This window comes from Protopterus annectens, chromosome 1.part1 (assembly GCF_019279795.1).
Source record: "Protopterus annectens isolate FY-2018-M chromosome 1.part1, PAN1.0, whole genome shotgun sequence".
NCBI classification, from domain to species: Eukaryota; Metazoa; Chordata; order Ceratodontiformes; family Protopteridae; genus Protopterus; species Protopterus annectens.
The window spans coordinates 513093611-513117625 of record NC_056726.1 but is presented as its reverse complement, the minus strand read 5'-3'; the positions used below and the strand labels follow the sequence as shown (position 1 = coordinate 513117625).

At 39.0% G+C, this 24015-nt stretch overlaps 1 protein-coding gene across 3 annotated transcripts in view; it reads right to left on the bottom strand.

Moving 5' to 3' along the window:
- Positions 1 to 24015, bottom strand: part of PDE7B (phosphodiesterase 7B) — a 2106446-nt gene that overhangs the window by 928582 nt on the left and 1153849 nt on the right. The window lies entirely within an intron of this gene.

Here is a 24015-nt window from a genome sequence, read left to right as displayed (position 1 = left end):
CAGTCTTGCCTATGGTTAATTGCACCTGGATGGTCTCCGATGCATCGTCGCGTTGCAACCAGTCTTGAGGTGTGGGTGTCCTTGATGAATATGGATACCCCCCCTCCTTTCTTGGTATTGTCCGGATTTTGGGGCCGGAACGCATGATATGAGGTAAAACCTGATAGTGCTGGGGTGCTCTCAGGAGCCTTGAACCAGGTTTCTGTCACAGCACAGACATCGATGTTCTCCATACTGAGAAGGGCCTCGAGTGCGTGCATTTTGAGATTCAGACTTCTGGCATTGAGCAGCATTACCCTTAGTTTTTTTCCTTTTTTGTGTTCTAGGGTGGTAGGTTTAGAATTTGAGCCTTGCCTGTTTTGTTAGTGGCATCCTGTACATATGGCCAGTGTGATGAAAATGAGCATATGCATATATCCATATATATATATATATATATATATATATATATATATATATATATATATATATATATGCATAGTTCATCTCCACATGATCAAACATTCTTAATGTCAAATGAAAACATCAGCATTAAGATGTTTAAACATACAGAATGTTGAACACCCAAAAGATCGACCCACAAATGATTGATGAAGGAAAACTATTTCCTCTCCAGATCTTCATACAACCCCTAGTCCCCCATAACACTAGCCTCACACCTGTCTGAAAAGTGGCAGATTTATGGGATGTATTTTTTTTAAGGTAAGGTATAGGGTTAGGGACAGAGAAAGGGGCCACATTAGGGTTAGGTTTAGAATCCATTACTGAGGTGGGAAGGGGGCTCCCTCCTATGCAAACAGTTTAGGAGTGGTCCTGATGACCCCTGAACTCTAGTGATACAGGATACTGTCTTACTGCCCAACCAAAGATGCAACCGTGTCACTTGAGGCATTATAAGATACATTTGTAACAAGTGTGGTAGCGTTATGAAATGTACATCATCCTGAAATGTGTGGAGACAAGTCTGATGCCATCATATACCACTGTAGCACCCAAAGGTAGGAGTGCAAGTGTAATTCCTTTTCACAATTGTGGGAATAAGACATACATATAACACTAATATCCTGCTGTTTTGATCTTACTGGTTGGGCATATCATCAAATCACCAGTGAAATAAAGAATTTGGGAACTCTGGAAGTCAAAAAGGGTCAGGATTTGCAAAAGGAATATTAAATCACACAAATATAACAGAGTTACTTGATGGGATAATAAGGGCTGTGGACCTGAGAGACTTTATAGATGTAGCCTACATACATTTTAGTTAATTGAGAGACTTTTTAGATGTAGCTTACATACATTTTAGTTAGGCAACTAACACAATATTTGGGATGATAAATTGATTAGATAATGCTGATATTGGTCCTTTGGTAGTAACACAATAATAACTGACTATATTATGGGATGCAGAATGCTAGTAAATGCAATTACATCAGAAGTACAGAAGGTATTAATGACTATTTGGACAACTATACAAGATTTGTGCTGTCTCAAGCTACTTTTTATTGGCATGGTGCTTAATGTATGAACATGAATGTTTATTCACTAAATTCAGTGACTGGGTTAATCTAATACAGCTGCACTCAAACAATGAAAAGAGAGGGACACCACTGTGTAATGGTAGGAAAATTTAGGTTGGGCAAAACTGCTATTTTTTTTCTATTTTATAGTCATATTTATGAATGTGATAAGGGAATATTTCTAATATGCAGGAATGCCATTCTGCATCTTGTGTATGGTTAGTGTTCTGTGATGATAACTGCCATGCAGGTAATATAATCCCCCCATACAGAGTGAGAGGGTGCAAGGGGCAAAAAGGACTGTGTGAAGGTTGTGGGACATTTTGCACCTCTGTCCCCACAATACACTTACAAGTTCCATGCTTTCAAAAATGAGGTACATGACTACTACACCACATGCAGTCTCTGATTTGTGTCACTATTCACAATTAAGGTGGGCAAAATGGCCCCTGCCACACAATTTCCATTTCCATTGTGTCAGCTCCTCCAAAGCAAAGGACGCTGCTGGAATTAGGGTGCTCAGGGGGAAAAGTCACGGTTTTATCCTCTTTGCCAGCAGAACTGGTTATGGATGCTTTATTTCATGAACACTGCAGTATATACATTTTCTGAGAAGTATCCATTCATACTCCAGTTATTCAACAATCATATTGTCCATTTCACAATATTCTTTCTTTGTTAGAAAGATCAATTGATTTAAGTGAATGTTAATTTAACCTCAAGTCTCGTGTATTCAAAAATATATTTAAGTCTCCCTTTGAAGCACTCATAACAGATACATAGTTTGTCCCTGAAAATGAAAATACTGTAGTGACTTGGCTTAAAAGTTCACAGTGAAACATAATCCTTCACAAAGCAAGCAAGTCAAATGGCCACACTCTCTAAATATAGACTACTATTCCATAGTTATTGTTATTTGTTAGCATACCTTAAGTTTATTATTGGTTGTGCTGTGAAGTAATTAACTTACGGAAATAGACATCCTCATTACACAAACAGGGACAATACCTAGTAAGATGCACCCAAGAAAGAAAAGGTCCACAAACGCATTTATACAAAAAAACAAACAGAAAGTTTCTGTTGAAACAGAAAAATGTATAGTATACAGGATCAGTGTCAAATTCCAATTTACCTTAATGTCGCCAACGTTCAGTGTGAGCATTCGACACAGCATTAGATTTATAGATATAATAGTACTGCTCTGTACTTGGCTACAGTATGCTTTGGTACTTACTCTGGATTCGTTTTACCTCTACTGCTAGTGACATGCCCCCTACCAATGTTTTTCATAGTTACCTGAATGAAAAGCGACAAATCTCTGAACAAACTACTTCCCACTGAAGCAAGTAAATAAATGCAAGTTTGGCTGTCCTCAAGAGAATGTCGAGGATGGCTGTACGTACCAGGGTCTACGTATCCTTAATATTTTTTCCATTTACACTGAGTCTTAACACTACAAAACATTTACTATATTCACACCAAATTTTCCAGATAGTAAAATGACATGTCTGTGAGAGGAGATGGGTATTAGTTACACTGAGTTCCATAGTTCTAACTTTGCAGAGTTGTTGGATTTTGCTGTACTACAAGTTATACATTAGTAAAAGGACCCCTTACAAATTTATCGCATTTGATCTTTCAGCAAGCATAAGGTACTTATTCCAAAAGGAACAGCAATAAAGTATAGTGTAGCCTTATCATTTTCATAAATAGTTGAATGAGCCTGTCTAAAATTGCAGCAATTTTATTATTAGTAAAAAAAAATTGTGTTTCAAAGTAAATTACTCAGCAAGCAATGTTACTTTTAATTAGCTGCTTTGGAAACTGTTGGCTATCAGCTGAACTGTTAAAAAGGGGTTTTAGAGGACTGTCTCCAGTAATGCACTTCATGTTTTACTACAGGCTTAGAGCTTATGAATGGCAAAGAATGACTACAGCTTCAGGTATGTTGAAGGAAACATGACATGGAAATGGAGTTGGGCTGCTTATTTCTCATCATTCTCATGGAAAAAGGAACAAAATATTTTCTACGTGAAGTATTTAGTAGAGAGTAGTGTGGGGTTAACTCAAGATTTTTCTATTTAGCATATATCTATACCATTTTGTTAACAAATGTCCCCTTAAAAATCAGTGACTGCAACGTAATCAGCAGCTTTTTAGGTTTCGCAGCCAAACAGTAAAGACTAAGAAAGCGAATAACTTGACTTTGCCTCAAATGATCTCATTATGAGATGAGCCAAACATCAGGAAACAATCTAGTAAACAACTCTCTTGTGAACTCTGGTAAAATGGCTCATTTAAATGCAGGCATTTTGCACTACTTTTGTATTTCCTTCGCTCTCTGATTTTTAAAGGAATCAGAACATGTTTTGAAAAAATTGGTTGGCAAAATGGTTAAGGTGTTTACCTCACAGACACAAGGTATAGGGTTTATCTTCACCTTTGAGGGAAATAAGCTTAAAATGGCCTACAAAGGCATCTAGCCTAGTACTAACCTATAAAGCAGATCTGCTTCAACCACTATGTAGAGTTGGGACTACATAACCTAAACATTTCACATATTTCACCAGTAGAATGTACACACTTTGAGTCTTTACAACCACAAATATCAGGCACTGTGACATGGAATAAAGGGGACTTAACATATGACACATTACTATACTAGACGATAAAGGACTGTGTTGTTGCATTGGATGATGCAATGCAAATCTGTCAGTAATTCTATATTAAAGCCTCTGCACATAGTCAAATCAACCATCAAAGGGGTGAAAGACAAACCTTAGGTTTAAACTGAGTTTACATATGTGAATAAAATAAATTGAAGCAACAGGATACATTGTATGCTGCTTAGTGCCATGTATGAAGGACCGTGATTGAGGCTGGTGTGCTGCCTGTCACTAACTTTCAGCAATCATGAGGTAAGCACGCACAGCAGATGGTGAGATGCATGCTGGTTACAGGGCAAGCACATTCCCTGACTTCTGTGTAAAATGCCTGCTAGCTATAAGCACACACATAACAGGTATGTACTTTACATGTCGAGGGTAGATACATATGTTACATTCCCCACATCATATAGATAGGGGAAAGAGAGACAGCAAGAGCCATGATCTAAATTGAATAGGGTAGGAAGTGCAAGGGTTGCATGTTTTTATTTCTGTACAGTTTGGCAAGACAGCATGCTGAACTAGGAAACAGAGTAAACAATGAATTACATGATGCTGCTAAAAGGGTATGTTGGTGAAAATGTTAATTTATACTTCATAAAGCAGTTTTCAAACTTAGTACACTGAATAAACACAATTAATCATAACAATCATAACAAATACAACAGCAGTGTATAAATCACAATTATCATTATCATAAACACAAAGACAGTGTATAAAACACAACTATCATCACCATCATAAATATAACTATAAACTATAAATACCAATTATCATTACAAACACAACAGTGTATAAATCTGTATCAACCACAATTATCGACACAAACACATCAGTGTATAAATCATAATTATCATCATCATCACAAGGACAACAGTGTATACATTTCAGTTGCCATCACAAAAACAAAGAGAGTGTATAAACCACAGTTATCACAAACAACAGTGAACAAATCACAATTAGCAAAATCACAAATACAAAACAGTGTATAAATCACAATTATACCCATTACAAACACAAAATGTATATAATCACAATTATTATTATCACAAACACATAGTTCAAATGGAGAGATGATAAGTCATCAAAACAAAGGAGAGTAGTATTACTGAAATTGAATTCATCCTCAAATTTGGTGAGTATCTGCATGAGGTGGACCCTGTTTTTCACAAAATCTCACCAAGACAACACTGATATATAGACTGTATTTATATAGCATATATCATGGACAGAAGTAGGTCAAACATTAAAAAAAAGATAGCTGGGTGCACAAGACCCAGGATAAAAAAGTGCCTAGTCCTGGTAGGCCTACTGGTACGAGGACTGGAAAAATGACAGTTTAGAAACCTCAAAATACAGAAACATCACTACAATGGGGCCAGGCCAGGCCCAGGGGGAGCATGCCTCCCCCATTGTAGAAAGAAGTAGCAGTCCACAAAAATCACAAAAACTGATAGGCCAAAGAAGAGCCATAAAGATGATACAATGGACTATTGAGGATAAAAAATAAATTATGTATTGTTACTATTATGCAAAAAGCCCAGAATTTCCAGATACAAGATATACAAAAAGATTAAGAGAGAAATTAGAGTTAAGCAAAATACTTCCACAAAAAAACTCTTAGAAGCCTCAAATAAAAATCTGTGTTCATTAATACAACAGATTTATGAAAAACATTATACAGACCAAGAAACTTTTATGTGTTTGGAAAAAGAAGCATCTCAGGAAGTGTGAAAATATAAACAACAAAACCTGCAGATTTTTGACAAGTATAAAGAAGAAATATGGACATGGGAAAGAAAGAGAGATTTCATATGGTGCAATATTTATGCAAAGTCAAAAGCCAAATTAATCAATACAAAAAAGGCAGCTCCAAAGATATTTGAAGAGAAATATAGGCAAAGGTATCCAGATATGGAAAATTTCACAATAAAGAAAATAATATCACAAAGAGGGAATGTAGAAAAGATTAGTAACATAGAAGTTAAAAAAAATAGAAGGTGAAGTTATGGAGTGCCTGTGAAGTGAAGGATTTGGTGTAGAAGGTCTAACACAGATTACATCACAGCATGATGGAACGAGTCCCCAAAGCAAGGAGAAACAAGAAGATCAGGAGACATCTGAAGAAGAAATATGGACATGGGAAAGAAAAAGAGATTTAATATGGTGTAACGTTTATGCAAAGCAGAAAGCAAAACTAATCAATACAAAAAGAGCAGCACCAAAGACATTTGAAGAGAAACACAACGAAAGGAATCTGGACATGGAAAACTTTACAATACAAAAAATAAAAACGCAAAGGGGAAAAGTAGAACAAAAGATTAGTAATGGAAAAGTTAAAGAAAAAGAAACAGAGGTTATGGAGTATCTGCAAAGTGAAGGATTCAGTGTAGAAAATCTAACTCAGAAAGCACCACAGCAGGATAGAGAAACAGACATCCTAATTAAGGAGAAACCAGTAGAATGGGAAGCAACCAGTCAGTTGCCATATGAAGATATTTTGGAGCCCTCCACAGGAAACCAGTAAAAATGTTCACGTGAAGCTGGACAGCAAGGGAATGAACAGGAAACTGTGGCAACTCTGGAGCAGTCAGTGTTGAGGAGTGATAGGCCAATGCGTCCCACTATGACAGAGCAATGGATGACACAGGATGAAACTGAAGAGGACGTGCCACAGGAAGATGCTATAGAACTTTCTACAGAATGCCCACAGGAAAAAGAAAACAAAAAATGTGTCCTCTGTTGAGAAGAAAATGAGCTAAGAGAAGAGCTGCTTGATTTATATATATTAAGATCAATGAAAGAAATAGACTGAAGAAGGTCAATAAAACCCAAAAAGTCAGAAGTGTGATAAAGCAATGAACACAGTAATTGTGACTGTCCATAGAGATCCATGCAATATAACAGAAGTCAACAGGATATATTACTGTGTAGTTAAATTAATAACAGATAAAATTCTACCACAAGAGCACAGGGTAGTGAGGGAAAAGAAGGGGAGACATCGAATACCATCATGGAAGTATTGAATACAGAAAACTATAAAACAGTTAAGACAAGAAGTGTCACTGTTAGGGTATAGAAGAGGGAACAGATCAACAGAAATACTCAAAAAGATAGACATGATAAAAGCAATATGCAATATTATAATGGATCAGGCTTTATTATGCACTATCGCAAATAATAAACTAAAAATATCAGCACAGGCAGAAAAACTTAGAAGATACACAGATAAATATAAAGGAAAAGTACAAAATAAGGAATTTATTGATGACCCCAAAAAGTTTTATAGATAATTGGGAAACAGGGTAAAAGTAATTGAAAGATCACCCAAAAAGAAATAGATACATTTTGGAGAAGTATTTCTGAAGATCCTGTGGAACATAACAAAGATGCTAAATGGATAGAAGAAGTAAAAGAAAGTGTAAGAAGTTCAAAGGTACAGGATATGAAATGGGATGAAGTAACAGCCAGAGAGATTGAAACAAAGTTAAGAAAAGCTTCCAACTGGAGAACACCAGGCCCAGATATAGTACCTAACTTCTGGTTAAAAGTATTACCATCTTTGCATGAAGCTTTAACCATGAGTAAGAAATATTTATATGTACACTCCAAACAGACACCAACCTGGCTAACAGCAGGAAAAACAATGCTCCTACTTAAGAGTGAACCTTCAAGCTATCCTAAAAATTATAGACCAATAACTTGCCTTTAGACGATGTATAAACTATACAATGGAATTGATACTGACACAGTTTATAGTCATTTAGAAGAAAACTCAATTATGGCAATAGAACAAAAGGGCAATAAAAGAAAATCATATGGAATGAATGATCATTTCTTGTTAAATAAAAGTCATAGTGGAGAACTGTAAAAAGGGGAAAAATCTAAGTATGGTCTGGATTGACTACAAAAAAGCATTTGACAGTATCCCACATTCATGGATAAAAGAATGCTTAAAAATGTGTAAGATACATCCTACACTGATAAACTACATCACAGTGACCATCAAACAGTAACAAACCACTTTGCAGTTAAGCCATAATAAAGGACACATTATTATTCCAGGGATACAAATCCAAAGGGGGATATTCCAGGGTGACTATCTGTCACCGTTGCTCTTTTGCCTTGCCCTTAACCCATTAAGCTGTTTGCTTAACAGATTAGGCTATGGCTATAATTTGGCTCTCAGAAAGCAACAAAGTGTAAAGACTTCTCATCTTCTCTTTATCAGTGATTTAAAACTGTATAGCTCATTAGATAAGGAACTGAAAGCACAGTTGCAAGTAGTCAAACCTTTTTCATGTCTTGATAAATGCACCAAAGCAACCTTTAAAGCAGGAAAGTGCAGCACCAAGAAAACATCAGTTTGGGCCAAGAATGTGATATAAAAGAACTTGAGCAAGAGAGAGTGTATAAATATTCGGGAATTGATGAAAGATCAGAAATAAAACATGAACAAATGTAAAACTTAGTAAGGAATATTTTAGAAGACTTATTAATCCTGAAAACAGGGTTGATATCTAGGAACAAAATTCATGCTATAAACCAATTTGCTCTTCCTTTCTTAACTTTTGTAGTGATTGACTAGCCCCAAAAGGTGTTGGATAGATTAGATGGGAAAACAAGAAGGATGCTTCATGCTCATCAAATGATTTATAAAAATCAGTGCATACCAAGATTAAATATATTCCCCATTCTGAAGGAGGTATGGGCCTCCTTGAAACTGATTACATATATAGATCTACAATTGTGGGACTGCGTACATATCTATTGACCTCCCAAGACCCAAACATAGTGAAAGTTTTGAAACATGAGGAGAATAAATCTAAGATGACTTCCCTTCTTAGTCTAGCAGAAGCATATTGGCGACAAGCAGGAATGGAAATCAAACCATAAGTAGATAAAAATAAGGCAGCAACTGAATGTGGCAAAAAGCAAAATAAAGAATATAAGGTGAAGGATCACCTGAGAAGGTAAGAAATGTGAAAAATGGATAAATATAGTTACAAGTATAGAAAACTCCTGGAAGAACCTCATGTTGATCAGGATCAAATGCAGGAGTAGTTAAGGAGAGGCAAATTCAAACCAAAAGATGAAAGTTTAATATTGATGGCCCAAGATAGTGGGCTAAGTACACGCTGGTTTACAAAGTCCATTGAACATGTGGGAGAAACAGACAAATGTAGGCTTTGTAAAACAGAATTGGAAGCAGTTGCAAACCTTGTTGCTGGTTGTGATACACTAATGGCAGAAAGACTGTATACTGAAAGGCAAAATAATGTGGCAAGACTGCTGCACTGGAGATTGTGCAAACATTAATATTGAAGTAGGTGAAAAACACTGCCAACATGATCCACAAAGCATTATAGAAAATGATGAAGTCTACATCACATGGGATCACCCATTGCCAAAAGTTCAAAAGACAGATGCGAGAAATCCAGATATAGCAGTCCATGAAAAGAAGACAAAGGTAGCGTTGATCACTGAAATTGCCACACCCAGTGACTACAGTGTTCTGCATACAGAGAGAAACAAAGTCATGAAATATCAGGATTTGCAGGTAGAAATGAGAGCAATGTGGAAGAAAGATACCCAGACAGTTCCAGTAGTAGTAGGAGCAACAGACTTTATAAAAAAGAATCTACAATCGTATTTAGATATGTTACCAATGAATGTAACTTCATACGAACTGCAGAAGGAGTTGTTACTGGGCACATTGTGGGTGCTGCAAAAAGCACTTCTGGCTGACTTCAAAGATTAAAAAAAATACTAATTTCATGAACTTTAATCATACTTTCACTTAGGAATGGAGTCCATTCCTGTCATTGAAACCCAAAAGATATGGAGAAATTAAAAATGCATAAATCACAGTTAGCATAATCACAAATACAAAACAGTGTGTAAATCACAATTATTGTCATCTTAAATGTAACAATAGAGGATAAATCACAATTATTATCAAAAACACAAAGTTTGTTTATAAAGACGTCTGGCATTAATGTGATTGCTAGGATTATGCACCTCATTAAACCACCAGCAAATTACTTTAACAAAATTATCATCCATGTCCCAGCATCCATGTATCTAAATATAAAGTCATACGTTTTTAAGCCAGGAGTAAGGGGAATGCAGAATGCACAAGTAGTTAGATTGCAATATTTTATTCTGTTTTAATCATAATATGTAACACAGCTAGTCCATAATGGGAGGAATCTAGACTGCTTCTCATTCATTAAGATGTGTCGTTTAACTATCCTGTGGTGACTAACAGGCACATTCAAAAAAACTTTTGTAGCAGAATTTGAAGAGTATTTTTATATGGAACAAAAAATGAACACTATTTATTCTAGTTTATTGCAGTGCAGCGTTCATCAATTGCAACAATTCATTTGAAATACATTTTGGTTTACCTGGCATTGTGAACAACATATTAAGAAACAATCTTGTACCATATCTGGTCTCTTCTGCTATTGCAGTACATGAGGTTTTATCATTTATGTGACAGGTCTCAGATGTCCTAGGAAAATGTATATCTAATTAGGCCAACATTGTTAAATTACTGAAACTTGGTACTAATAGGTCCTCTAACCACATCACATGGGGCACTGCCTGATCAAATGCCATGTGAATTGTTATCCTGCCCTAATAAAATGCAGGATCACATTAAGACTACATTAACATCAGAAGGAGATGGAACTTTGTCAGTTTAATCCAAAGGATTAAAATTACAAATGTCGTCAGTCTTAAGTTTGACTCTATCTATCTCCAATTGTCAAAAGATTTTGTTTCAGCACTAATCAGTTCAATGTATAACACAAATGCCCACTTTATTGAAGGGCTATCATTATGGTGATTCAAACGTCTTCTTCTTAAAATTATTATCCCATGGTATGCAGTTAGTTATTATATCTTTGTTGTTATACTGTAAATCGAGCACTATATGCTTTACTATGACTCTTATCCTATTTCATTTTGCTTTTGTTACTGTTTTCTTGAAAATAATTACATTTGGTTATTTATTGATGTACTGTCTAATGTCTTTGGTTACAGTATTTTAAAATGCAGATAAACAGACAAAATGAGAGAGAGAGAGAGAGAGAGAGAGAGAAGTGAGTAAAGCTCCAATACTGTGGATAGGTAGTACAGATTATAGCCTTTGTTTAAGCATTTATGTGGTCATCCTTAACTGACCAGGGAGAAATGATGTAATCCTGAGATAATGAGAAAAGCAAAGAGGAAAGACGGCTCTGTCAGAGTAGAGGAATAAAATCATGATTATGGTCAAGGTGATCTGAGTGTGATTAGTGATCCGGGAGCTTGATAGAACAGACAGGGAAGGATGGGCGTTCCCATCTGGGGGGGGGGGGGCAGAGCAAGATGCATACTTCTATAATTGCTCAGAGAAGGGGTGAGATTTTGACACATCTAGCCACAGTCTGGGGGGGGGGCTGTCATTAGTACACACACAGAAGTGTGCATTCACATGGGGACCACACTGTGGGTCCCTGTTGTGATGCAGATAGCTTGAAGGGGGTTAAAGTTAGGCTCTTCAATTGGCCTCATTCATGGGGTGCCAGAAAGGATACAAGCAAACCTTATGGTTGCCTGAATTACTGCCCCCAAGATGGCTCTTGTCTTGGTGGTACTATGGATGCCACACTACAGAGGAATGAATAGGGTAATCTTAATGATCATCAGGCACAGAGAGAAAAAGAATGGAAGAAAAAAATGAAAACAAAATAAACAAAGAAAAATTGGGGGAAAGAGAGTGCTACTGCTGATGGGGAAGTAAAATGTGATTAAAATAACTTGTGGAATCAGGACGTGTAATGAGCTTGAAAAATTAACTTGGTACAACCTATGATGTAAGTGAGTGAAGACATGAAGTGGGAACTTGTGAGAACAGACATCAGGTATCATGACAGCTGTAGCTGGCTACTAGTTGATTTACACACACTGATTAAAGTTTAAGTGATTCATTCTGTAATTGATCTTTGCTGATTAAACTTATAGTTAGAAGCACTGGCTGCAGAGATGCAATATCTGCAAGAGCAAAACATGGTAATAGGCCCAAATGGTAGTGTATCATATGAACTATAAGTAATGTTGCTATTGCCTAATAAAAAGCAAAACACTTACCTAACACACACTGCCTCATTTATAATTCAAATAGCATTGTCACAGTGAAACAATAACTTCTTCCAGCACAGCACGGGCATGGGGGCATACAGCATGGCCAAACAGTAACAAAACATTTTCAGAGACTTCACAGTCAAAAATGCTTCATGGCAATAGTATTGTCTTAGAAACCAGATGTTGATTTGTGATTTTTTTAAATTTATGTCTAATATAAGGTGACCTTAAAACATGATTAATTATCTTGGTAGTTATCTCATCTAAATTACAGTTAAGAAAGCTTCAGATGGTAGGTTACAATATCTGGAAATCGCACACTCCCAATCAATATGTTTAAGAATATGAAAGCACAAACACGCAGACATGCACACACACACACACACACACACACACACACACACACACACACACACACACACACACACACACGTACACACGCACACACAAAAAAAGAATACCTCAGTTATGAGTAATATATTTTACCACATCAGTTACAAACATTTAGAGGTAATGTACAGGGTGCATGAAGAAGTGGGCTGTTCAACCCATGGCTTAACCGTCATGTTTTTCAAGGCCATAAAGGAGATGCTGTGCAGGAAATATTATATCGTAACTAATAAAAAAAAACAGGGCAGATGAACATAAGCAAATAACAATGTCTGTGAGGCTGCTGCAGAAACAGCATAACTCCACAATATAGGTTCATAGGTTCATAGGTTCATACTAGGCTATCTGCCTGAGGGCATTTACAAGCCTAGCCCATTGTTTTGTGGCTTACGCCACCCCTTTAGTATGGGGAACTATACCCATTATTTTGCTGTGCCTCTGTCAAGCAGTGACACTGAGGTAATCCCTGGGGTATATCTGCGATCTCCCATCCATTGGTCAAGATTTCTCTTGAACAAGGCCAGCGAGGTGCTCTGCCTCACATATACCGGGATTTTGTTCCACAGCATAGGGAGTCTTTGGGTGATGAATCTATCCCTCCAGCACGTCCTATTAATAGCCGTGTCGAGGTTTAAGTCTCCCGCCCTTGTGGCTCTGATGGATCTAGATTTTTTGAGGTGAAGCATATTCATCAAATCTGGGTTTGACATGGCCTTGTATGTTAGGCAAAGGTCACCTCTGAGCAAGCGGTAAGCAACTGAATAGAGCTGGAGTTCTTTCAGTCGGGCAGCATAGGACAGATTTTTGAGACCCTTTATCCTTTTGGTGAGGAACTTTTGTGGCCTCTCCAGCTGCTGCAAGTGTCGGGTCAGATACATTCCGAATGGGGCATTGTACTCAATCATTGGTCTGATGAGTGATGAGTAAAGGGATATTATGACCTCCCTTGATCTAGATGAGAAGCCCTTCATGATAAGGTGGGCAATGTAGAAGGTCTTCCTAACTACTTTAGCTACATGGGTGTCGAATGACAGACTACTATCAACCTGGGTCCCCAGGTCCCTGATAACTTCTTCTGTGCTCAGTGGATTGCCACCTATTTGGTAGCTAGGGGTAACCTTGTTTTTCCCGAAGGGTATGACTATGCATTTTTTTGCATTTAACTTTAGGCCATGGCTCTGGCACCAGTTATCCGTTTCTGTGAGACCCTTCTGAAGGATATCTGTGTCAGATGTGTTTTCTACTATGGCCCAGTTTGCAGTCATCTGCAAACTTTGTCAGCCATAACCCTCCTGTGTTTGCTTGTACTGAAAAGTAGATGCCAAACAAGAGTGGGCCCAGGACTGAGCCCTGTGGGACACCACTTGTGACAGGCTTTGAGTCTGACATGGCGCCAGCAACTCTGACCCTGTGGGTTCTGTCACTCAGCCAGTTTGCAACCCATCTTGTGATGTATGGGTTAACATTTAAGCTGATGAGTTTTTCAATGATACCCAAGTGGGGTATTGTATCGAAGGCCTTCGCCAGATCGAGGTAGGCTGTATGGACTGCCTTTCCCTCATCAATGGCTTTGGTGACTGTTTCAAAAGTCAACCAAGTTTAAAAGGCATGATCTGCCTTTGACAAAGCCAAACTGGGTTGGATCCAAAGTCTGCAAACTCCCTATGTCTTTATTTATGAGGTCCATTATGATCCTCTCCATGGCTTTGCAGATAAGGCTTGTCAAGCTAATGGGCGGTAATTTCCAGGGTCGGTGGAGGCACCGCCTTTGTGAAGTGGGACCACAGTTGCAGTGCGCCACTCTCTGGAGTGCGTATCCAGAGGTAAGACTTTGATTAAACAGCTGTCCTAGCTGTGGGTTTAATTCCTCATTGAGTTCGTGGAGCACACAGCCGGGGACACCATCAGGTCCCATGGATGCTGTGTTTTTTGCTTTGGAGAAAGCAGTTCTCACTTGGGCGTTGGAGATGTTTGGGGGCTGCAATCGCTTGGTATAGATATCTCTCCTTTTGGGGAGGGGCAAGAAGTTTGCACTGAACCTGTCAGCCAGTATGTTGGCAATGTCTGTAGGATCAGTAATCTTCACATCATTTTGAACTAGTTCTGAGCATATCTGGGAGTTTCCTCCCAGGTTTCTAACATAGCTAAAGAAGGCCTTATGATTGTCTTTTGAGTCTTTAGCTATTTTTCTCTCGAAATTTGCTTTGGATGATTTTATGAGAGATCTTAGTTTTTTACTTATAGTGATCAAGGGTGTCTTACCTTTTAAGGATTTTGCTCTATCTTGTAGTAGCTTCCTCCTTTTGTTGTAGAGTTTGTTTATGGCTGGGGTCCACCAGACTGGACGCTTGCCTTTGGTACAAAGAGTCTTTGTTTTGCTTGGGATTGCCTTATCCATGCAGTCCTGCAGGTGCTGGTAGAAGGCATTTGTAAGTGATTCAGCGGCTTGAGTACTGTTTTCCGCCTCGGGGCCTTAAAGGAGACCACACTAGTCTTTAGAAGTGTGAAGTCGGCTTTCGAGAAGTTCTTTACTGTGGTCTTTTTATTTCAGGTGGGGTGGGATGAGGACCTCCAGCGAGATTAGTTTGTGATCTGATCTCACCAGTGAGGGGTATACTTCCGGTGTTGAACATTGTGCTCCCATGTTCGTGATGATGAGATCAAGTATGTTATCTCCTCTTGTGGGGATGGTGACTAGTTGTTCCATGGCATTTGAGTTTATGAATTCCAGGAACTTTTGGGCTAGGGTGTTTGGGCTTGAGTAGTGTTCCCAGTCTATATTAGGGTAATTGAAGTCACCTAGTATGATGGTGTTTGGTGATACATTTATCCTCTAGTGTTTTCAGGAAGGCCATGTGAGGTTCCTGAGTTTGTGAGGGTGGCCTGTAACATGCTACAATTTGCAGAGCAGTCTTGCCTATGGTTAATTGCACCTGGATGGTCTCCGATGCATCGTCGTTGCCACCAGTCTTGAGGTGTGGGTGTCCTTGATGAATATGGATACCCCTCCTTTCTTGGTATTGTCCGGATTTTGGGGCGGAACGCATGATATGAGGTAAAACCTGATAGTGCTGGGGTGCTCTCAGGAGCCTTGAACCAGGTTTCTGTCACAGCACAGACATCGATGTTCTCCATACTGAGAAGGGCCTCGAGTGCGTGCATTTTGAGATTTAGACTTCTGGCATTGAGCAGCATTACCCTTAGTTTTTTCCTTTTTGTGTTCTAGGGTGGTAGGTTTAGAATTTGAGCCTTGCCTAAAAAGGCGCTATGGGGTGGCAAGAGCCTTTGCCAATATCCGAATCCCAGTGGTGACAGGTGCAAGCCGTCCCTTGCGAAGCAGCGTGGCTTGTCCAGCATGTCATCCCAGGCAGACAGACACTGGATCCCCTTTGAATGACACCAGTGTTTAAGCCAATTGTTAAAGCTGATCATCTTATCTCTGTATTGTGGCATCATTCTTGGTGAAGGTAGGATACTGCTCAAGGTCAGGGTCATACCTGCCTGGGCTACATAATCAGAGAGCTCCTCAATGTCTCTTTTCATGTAGTCCAAGGAGGTACGACTCAGGTCGTTTACACCAGCGTGGACAATGACTGAGTCATATTTGTACCTGCTGTTGAGAGACCTGAGTGCTTGCGTTATGTGGCGGATTCTAGCGCCCGACAGGCAGCTTACTGTGACCTTCTCCTTACTCAGTCTGGTGGCGGACGCCAGTGTGTCTGACTATGGAGTCACCAATGACTAGTGTGTCTGGCATTGTGTTTGGCCTTAAGGGCTGTGACTGTTTGACACTCTGACTGTGAGGTCTATGTGTTGCAGGTGTTGTGTTCTGAGGTGGTGGTTGTTTGGGTGTCTGCTTTGGTGGCCTCTGCTGTTTTGGTAGATTTTTGATCAGAGCCTCCGAGTATGTCTTTGTGTGTTTATGTGTATGATTTGAGGTTGTGATGGTACTATGTGAGACTGGGTCTATAGTGTGTGTGGTAACCTTCTCCTCCTGACTGGTCTTGCCAGTCCTATGTTGAGAGAGCTCAGCCTCCAGTTTGGCCGTATAGTTGCATCTCGCATGTATTTGTGTTTTGTGGGAGGAGGAGAGGGTTGTCTGTGTACATGAGGCAATTGTAACATTGCCTCAATATTCCCAGGTTCACCAGCTGAGCAGGAGAGGACACTAGCAACTGATCCCTCGACATGCTAGAAGGAATAGACAAAAAAACTTTAAAAAAGATTCCAGGGGACGTGGGTGACCGAGAAATGGGGGTTTGCCTTTTTGGGGTACTATCTATGACAAGAGTGCCGTATCAAGGTAATAAGTACTGTAGGAGCAAGTGCTAGGTTTAACAGATAGAGAATAGACTACTTGGAGTCAAGTAGAGATGATCTTTTTAGTTATAGGATACGCTGATTAGATCAGTAGTATAGTTCAAGGAAGGTAGTTTTAAGGGAAAATTTGAAGAGTGGACTTTAGGTAGCCCGAATAGTTTAAACCTGCTTATCCGGTGCTGCCCTAGTGTGCAACAGTGGCAACTCCGCGCTAAAGCGCGCTAAAACGCGCTTTATAGCAGGGGGCTGGAAAAGACAGGAAATGACCCAAAATGGCCAATAGACTACAAGTTACTGCCTTAAACCACTCCTCTAAGGACAAACAGGCAGCTCAGTACTCCCCACTCTCACTGGTGAGTAAAGAAACTTCCCCCTGACCAAACAAGGAAAATGGAGAAACACAGGAACCAAGACAAAGCCCAGGGATCAGCAAATTCTGGTCTCTGGAACACTAGTTAGGAAAGTATGGAAAACAAGGATATTTTTTTTTTTTTCAAGTTTTTTTACAGAAAAGCAGAAAACACAATAAATGCTATGATTTTCCACTAAATGCTATCAAAAGCTAGTACACTTGAGTGTATTAGCCTGTAGTTTAACTTTTAGGCAAAACTTAAACTAGCAAGTGCAGTAAACAGTTTTAGCTTATAAACACAGTAAAAACAGTGCAAACTTTGATAAAACAAGCGGAAAAAGTGGTCGAAAGGCACAAAAAGTCGAAAAAGCCAAGAAAAAATACTTAAAATCTGGAAAGGTAGTCTTTTCTGGTCTCTGCTGCTAGAGGAACACTGCTGGCCACCACGAGGAGCTGTGCTGAGTTCTCAATAGCTGGAAAAGCCCGCCAAAACGCGCTTTATAGCAGGGGCTGGAAAAGACAGGAAATGACCCAAAATGGCCAATAGACTACAAGTTACTGCCTTAAACCACTCCTCTAAGGACAAACAGGCAGCTCAGTACTCCCCACTCTCACTGGTGAGTAAAGAAACTTCCCCCTGACCAAACAAGGAAAATGGAGAAACACAGGAACCAAGACAAAGCCCAGGGATCAGCAAATTCTGGTCTCTGGAACACTAGTTAGGAAAGTATGGAAAACAAGGATATTTTTTTTTTTTTTTTCAAGTTTTTTTACAGAAAAGCAGAAAACACAATAAATGCTATGATTTTCCACTAAATGCTATCAAAAGCTAGTACACTTGAGTGTATTAGCCTGTAGTTTAACTTTTAGGCAAAACTTAAACTAGCAAGTGCAGTAAACAGTTTTAGCTTATAAACACAGTAAAAACAGTGCAAACTTTGATAAAACAAGCGGAAAAAGTGGTCGAAAGGCACAAAAAGTCGAAAAAGCCAAGAAAAAAATACTTAAAATCTGGAAAGGTAGTCTTTTCTGGTCTCTGCTGCTAGAGGAACACTGCTGGCCACCACGAGGAGCTGTGCTGAGTTCTCAATAGCTGGAAAAGCCCGCCAAAACGCGCTTTATAGCAGGGGGCTGGAAAAGACAGGAAATGACCCAAAATGGCCAATAGACTACAAGTTACTGCCTTAAACCACTCCTCTAAGGACAAACAGGCAGCTCAGTACTCCCCACTCTCACTGGTGAGTAAAGAAACTTCCCCCTGACCAAACAAGGAAAATGGAGAAACACAGGAACCAAGACAAAGCCCAGGGATCAGCAAAATCTGGTCTCTGGAACACTAGTTAGGAAAGTATGGAAAACAAGGATATTTTTTTCTTTTTCAAGTTTTTTTACAGAAAAGCAGAAAACACAATAAATGCTATGATTTTCGACTAAATGCTATCAAAAGCTAGTACACTTGAGTGTATTAGCCTGTAGTTTAACTTTTAGGCAAAACTTAAACTAGCAAGTGCAGTAAACAGTTTTAGCTTATAAACACAGTAAAAACAGTGCAAACTTTGATAAAACAAGCAGAAACAGTGGTCGAAAGGCACAAAAAGTCGAAAAAGCCAAGAAAAATGCTTAAAATCTGGAAAGGTAGTCTTTTCTGGTCTCTGCTGCTAGAGGAACACTGCTGGCCACCACGAGGAGCTGTGCTGAGTTCTCAATAGCTGGAAAAGCCCGCCAAAACGCAGCTTTATAGCTGGGGCTGGAAAAGACAGGAAATGACCCAAAATGGCCAATAGACTACAAGTTACTGCCTTAAACCACTCCTCTAAGGACAAACAGGCAGCTCAGTACTCCCCACTCTCACTGGTGAGTAAAGAAACTTCAACCTGACCAAACAAGGAAAATGGAGAAACACAGGAACCAAGACAAAGCCCAGGGATCAGCAAAATCTGGTCTCTGGAACACTAGTTAGGAAAGTATGGAAAACAAGGATATTTTTTTGTTTTTTCAAGTTTTTACAGAAAAGCAGAAAACACAATAAATGCTATGATTTTCGACTAAATGCTATCAAAAGCTAGTACACTTGAGTGTATTAGCCTGTAGTTTAACTTTTAGGCAAAACTTAAACTAGCAAGTGCAGTAAACAGTTTTAGCTTATAAACACAGTAAAAACAGTGCAAACTTTGATAAAACAAGCAGAAACAGTGGTCGAAAGGCACAAAAAGTCGAAAAAGCCAAGAAAAATACTTAAAATCTGGAAAGGTAGTCTTTTCTGGTCTCTGCTGCTAGAGGAACACTGCTGGCCACCACGAGGAGCTGTGCTGAGTTCTCAATAGCTGGAAAAGCCCCAAAGCGATGCTTTATAGCAGGGGGCTGGAAAAGACAGGAAATGACCCAAAATGGCCAATAGACTACAAGTTACTGCCTTAAACCACTCCTCTAAGGACAAACAGGCAGCTCAGTACTCCCCACTCTCACTGGTGAGTAAAGAAACTTCAACCTGACCAAACAAGGAAAATGGAGAAACACAGGAACCAAGACAAAGCCCAGAATCAGCAAAATCTGGTCTCTGGAACACTAGTTAGGAAAGTATGGAAAACAAGGATATTTTTTTGTTTTTTTTCAAGTTTTTTTTACAGAAAAGCAGAAAACACAATAAATGCTATGATTTTCGACTAAATGCTATCAAAAGCTAGTACACTTGAGTGTATTAGCCTGTAGTTTAACTTTTAGGCAAAACTTAAACTAGCAAGTGCAGTAAACAGTTTTAGCTTATAAACACAGTAAAAACAGTGCAAACTTTGATAAAACAAGCAGAAACAGTGGTCGAAAGGCACAAAAAGTCGAAAAAGCCAAGAAAAAATACTTAAAATATAATGCAGATTTTTTTTTCTACTGCTGCCGACAACACATTAGCAAAATCAACAGTGTATTCTAAGTACATGCAGCTGTATGGTAACAAAATGCTAGGTAAACCCTTGACTTTGTGTAATGTACTGAGCTCATGACACTTCCATGGATGTTAGTACTAGCAGCAATTTCTTAACAGAAGCATGAAGGCAGACTGCAACTGTATAGCCCTCAGCTCTGGCTGCTCCACTTAACACATGAATTTCGGGTGATGTGTAGGTAGCTCAAGTACTTAGTGCTCTGAGACCTGGCTAGCATCAACAGTCATAGGAGATGGGCTGCTCAGGGTCTTAGGTGATAATGCTGGGTTGCCCACTTGACATTATAAAGAAAAACTGCCCACCATTTAATTCTGATATGCAACAGCCTGGCACAACACCATCCTTTCCTTTTAAGAATCACTCAAAATATAAGTATAACATAAAATAATATTTATTTGAATTCATCGATTCTGCATTCTACTAGACAGTGCAGATTACTGTGAATCCCTGGCACTGCTTTGCACCATACCTCTCAACCTCTTAGTACAAAAAATCTGGACAAAGACTGACAAAATGGGGGAACAAAGGTTCAAAAATAGGGGAACATTTTAAATATTGCTCTTATAAACTTAGAAAGTTGCTAGATTAACAGAGTTTGTGTTACCATACATTTTCTGAAGGATTTGAAGTCTGAAACTGAAATGTATTTCATTATTTGATAACTTCAATCCCCAGATCATTACACTGACATAGAGTGGATTATGGTCTCAGCAAAACGTGTATAAACATGTGCTTTGAAATTAGTCGGGATTTATGGTTAGGCCTTGAGACAGTACTGGTTAACACACTTTTCGGTGAATGATAAATGGGAGGACAGTGGGAATTCTTGACTTCTTGTGGTCTGCATACGTTATATGGACTCAAATAGTAAGCATGTCAGGGTCAGGCAGAGGTTAGGAAAATACTATGCTTGTAATCCACTCGCTCCTTGATACCATACATTTCATATCAGACTGTTACAGTACTGAAATCACAAGCAATGGACAGACAAAATTCTGACTGACCAATGATAAAAAACTAACATATTCTGGCAGTTTATAACACCACAGTAGGCTTTGTTAAGTTGTGTAAATGAAGATGTTTGAAAGCGGCAGCTAGTTTTTAGCACAAAAGTGCGGCATACTTATCTGATTCAGTGACATTTTAACAGTTTCATGCCGATGTTTAAAAAATCTGCTTACAACACTGAGTTCCTGAAACACCAAGAATTTCATATCCTAATCGGCTGTTGACAGATAGGTGGCCTTGAGTTATAGACTCCACATCACAGCCTTGCATAGGGATGTGAGATAAGTGTGCACTGATGTTCCTGAGTATCTGAGAATGATGTCAGACTGTGTGTTTTCAGAGAAGACCAGGCCTGTGTACAAGTTGTGTGAGCACTTAGGCTGTAAAATGTCTTAAATCTTAAGTTGTGCAAAGATAGTTTTGTAATGCTCAAGAGGATAGGGAATTACAGGAAGAGATGTCATGCAGTTCTATAAATTTCTGCTGCCTTACCATGCATTATAAACCCATTTATTTATTTATTTATTACTGAACAGATATCTGTGAAGCAGCAGAGCTTTCACAGACTAGACTAAATCTTTTCTTTGTTCTAGGCATTTTATGGTTTGTGCACTTAAATGATATATCACTTTTAGAAGGATGCATATTTTGTGTTTGAGGTCCCTTTTTAATCACTTTTTACTGAATAGGTTCATAGGTCATTACGAGGCTAACAACCCCAGGGGCCCTTTTAAGCCTAACTCTCCTTCCCAAATGTATCTGACAATTTCTGATACCCTAGAGTTAGTTTTAGGAGTGCATGTAGGCTTGGGCACGGATGGTCAAGCATTTACAGGCTGTCTCTGTCTAATACAGATGTAGGTGTTAGACCAGGGGTAAATTTCCAATTCCCCATCCACTGGGTCCAAGTTATGCTTGAATTAGCTTAGGGAACAACTCTATTTCACATGGATAAAAAGCCTGTTCCAGACAAAGGGTAGTCTCTGAGACACATACCTGTCCCCCAACATGTCCTATGTATATTGCAGGTGTGGTTTCAGTCCTTAGATCAGATAATTCTGAATATTTGTTTTGCAGATGTGCAACAGGTCCATCAGAGCAGGATCAGAGGATTCTTTGTAGGCCAGGCACTGATCCCCTGTCAGCAGTCTATAGTAGGCTGAGTACAAAGACAGTGCTTTGAAATGGTCGCACAGGTCATGTTTATGCCGTTATTTTTATGTCAGGAATCTTTGTGGACACTATATTTGCTGGTTAGGTACATAATAAAGAGGGTATTGTACTAAACATTTGGTCTGATGAGGGCTGACTACAGCAGACCTATATGCCATGCCCTTGCTTCTAACTTTTGCAACATAGAATTATTTCCTTACTACCCTAAACACATCATGGTCAAAGGCCAGGTTTCTGTCTGCATTCTTTCCCAGATCTCTGACCACTTGGTTTACTCTTAGGGATGTATTACCAGTGTGTTAAGTTCCAGGGGTAACTGTATTCAGAAAGGATACTATCAGATATTTCTTGGCATTTAGTTTTAGACAGTGATTCTGACACCGGTTATTAGGTTCAGTCAGACCTTCTGGCTGGGGAAAGTGGTTGTTTGTGTCTTTGGAGGATTCTATGACTGCAACAAGTTTGCAATCATATGCAAACGTGGTCAGCCAGAGGCCTTTGATGTTGGCCTTGATTTCAAAAAAGTAGATGCCAAAAAGGAACAGCCATAGAACAGAGCATTGTGGGACTCTGCTAGTAACTGGCCTATTTGTGAAGACAGACTTCTCAATCCTATCTTCTTGGGTCCTATCTGTGAGTCAGCTGGCTATCTAGTGGATGACATAGGGGTTTATACCTAATTTTGTGAGTTTGTTTGCAAAGCCTGCATGGAGTATTGTGCCGATTGCTTTGGTCAGGATAAGGTTTGGTAGTATATACCATTTTGTTCTCATCCATTGCTTTGGTGGCCTTCTCAAAGATGTCCACCAGGTTGAGTAGGCATGATCTGTCCTTGATGAAACCCAGTTGGGTGGTATCCAGTGTCTGAAGGTTTATATGTCATTGGTTATCATTTCCAAAATAATTATTTTCATGGCTGTGCATATGAAATTAGTCAGTGTTATGAGTCTGTAGAAACCTGGATTTGTACATAGCCCATCCTAGTGCAGAGGAATGACAGCTTCAGTCCTCCATTTTCTTGGCATGAAGCCTATCTGAAGGCTATGGTTAAATAGTAATTTTACTGGTCCTGATAGGTCATGTTTCATGCTATCAAAGAGGCATTCTGGGATATTTTCTGGGCTCCTCAATGCACTGTTTATGGCCTTGGAGTGTGCATTGAGTACCTGGTCCCTAGTTATAATTGGGGGAGTTATGGTTGAGGGTATGTCCTGAAATGGTGTCTGGGAAGAGAGCCAGTTAAAACTGGAGCTATATTTTCCAGCCATTAGATTTACTACATCTTCCAGATCAGTATAGGTGGCTCCATTTAAAATTAATTTGACACAGTGTTGTGTACTGCCTCTGAGCCTGTAGACATAGTGGAAGAATACTTTGCGATTGTCTTTGGCCTGGGATGGTATTTTTACCTAAACGTTTGGTTTGGTAGACTTGATTAGCTCCATGAGCTAATTCTTTGAAATAAATAAACAAAACACAGGACTACAGTTAACCCTGTTATTTTTATGAATTATTCT